This window comes from Chenopodium album, chromosome 8 (assembly GCF_948465745.1).
Source record: "Chenopodium album chromosome 8, dcCheAlbu1.1, whole genome shotgun sequence".
Taxonomy (NCBI): Eukaryota; Viridiplantae; Streptophyta; class Magnoliopsida; order Caryophyllales; family Amaranthaceae; genus Chenopodium; species Chenopodium album.
The window spans coordinates 55,604,098-55,606,630 of NC_137841.1; positions in this window are offsets into that span (position 1 = coordinate 55,604,098).

Genomic DNA, 2,533 nt, shown 5'->3' on the forward strand with positions numbered 1-2,533 from the left:
AGACCGTACAAGTGCGCTGCTCTCCCATACACCTGATCAAGAGTCTTAAAAGTCTTTCCAGCCAAGTCCTTTTGTAACTGCTTAGTCAAACCTTGCTCAAATCTTTGAGCTTTCAACTCCTCAGTAGGCACTACTTCAGGAGCAAACCTTGACAAGTTCATAAACTTGTTATAGTACTCAGTAATCGACATATTGTTCATTTGCAGATTGATAAACTCTTGAGCCTTTTGTTTCCTCAAGAATGGTGGATAGAACTTCTCCCTAAGTTTGGTTTTGAAAGTCTCCCAACCAAAATTAGCCTCAGCACGAAGCACATTTCCATTATCCCTCCACCAAATATCTGCCTCTTCCTTCAAATACATGGCAGCTTGATCCACTCTCATATTCTCAGGACAATTCAAAGCAGCAAAGATCTTATCAAACTCCCTAATCCAATTCTCCAGAAAAGTTGGGTCTACACCTCCCTCAAAGTATGGTGGTTTGACTTGGGCAAGCTTCTTAAACATCTCACCAGCAGGATCGGGATTATCATTGCGGTTTTGGTTCAAGTTCTCAGCTAGAAGCCTAATAGCATCAGCTAAAGCATCGTTGTTAGCCATCCTTCTTCTCTGCCTAGACATGTAACACACTCTCAGGCCGACATCAACACGAAAGAACTCACTTGCTCAATAAATCACATGCATAATCATCAAATATATATATTAAGGTAGAAAGGTGGACACGGCCACACAATCGCCCCTAATAAGTCACTTTTAAAGGAAATGATTATTTAATTTTAATCATTCCTACGCACACGAAAATTAAATAAAATAATTCCCTTGATTCAATTCCACCAAAATCCATGCATCAAGTAAATAATATAATTAAATAAACACACTATAATAATCACATAATTACATGCTTCACATAAAATTAATTTACACATATCATATAGCACAAATCATCACATATAGGTTCCATATTACATGATTTAAACCTTAAACATGATACTAGGTGATTACAATTAAGTAGCACCTTTAGATAAAACATACACAATTAAATAACTTGCATAATCACTTCATACAATAATAAAAAGACAAAAGAATTAATTACAATGCATATAGAAAGAAATAATCTATCCTATACGCCCTTTCTAAAGCTACCCAAATCTCACCGTTAAATAAAATAAGCACATAAGTTAGGAATTAAATAAATAATAAAATTCATTTCATTTAAAAATAACTAAATAATTCGAAAATACATAAAACAAATAAATACACCTTTTTTTTTAAATGCCAAATCAAATTATTAAAGTAAAAATAATTTTTTGAAAATTTAAATTAAACTTTAAATAAGTAGATAAAACAAAACTCATAAGTTTTAAAACGTTAGGCGTCTAAAAACTTTAAAATTGGCTTTATTGGTAATTAAATCTAACCTAAGCTCCCAGATACCACTTTGTAACACCCCAATAATTCTCCCTTTTCCAAACCACTTACTTTAAATAAAAATAGAGGAGAACCATTGGCATGTTACCGCCACGTGTTAAAACGTTAAGGCTTTATCAAAGTATTGCAGCGGAAATCCAACTTAAATCTTAAAATAATATAATTTAGAAAACCAATAAGTCAAAGCTTACAAATTGGAACCATAAAGGCCCTTATTTAAAACCAAACCAATAATCAAAGTCCCAAAACATAATTAAAGTAGTAAAACATAAATAAGTTCAACACAAAGAACGAATACTCTCAATCACACCAATCCCTTGACAATGCGTATATCAAATCACCGAAATTCACATCATCAAGCTAACCTGTGCAATACTGCTCCCCAATAATACAAGTGTAATAATTGGATCATCACAGGGTCATTGAAAGGCGAAGGCCATGACCAAAAGAAAACACGCAAAAGCACGCAATCAGCAAAGCTGAGTACATACAAGATACAACATACCAAGCCTAGCATGCTCAACTAATTTAAATAAATAAACATATAACTTGAATTCATTAATCAAGACTCCACACTTAAACAATTCAATTAACTCAACATACTTTCTAACCAATTCTAAACACTCGACTCTTTATATTTAATTTAATTAATTTAGTTTGGAGTAAACAATAGACGAGGTTGTCCAATCCACCAAATCATTTTGGTCCCAAATGACCATTTAAAATAAAAGTTTAGCGCGATGCAAGAATGGGCGCGACTCCATCCTCACAAAGTTAGTCTAGGATCCCATCTAACTTTCATTATAAAATAAAAATGTAAATACCAAAAGAAAAGAGGACATGTTGATCAAACAAGCCTCGGAAAACCACGGGCTACCACCGTGTACCCCAACCCATAATTGTCAATACTCTAGAAGTGCACGCTTTCTCGAGTTTTATTGCTCATCCATGTTTCACTTTACGTGATTACAATTTTAATTAATAGTGACTCAATACAATAGACCATACATAAAAATCATACATCAATTTATTTTTAATCTTATTTAGGACAATGGTGATCACATCACAAATTGACCTTTAATTTTGTTAAACTTCCAAATTATCCA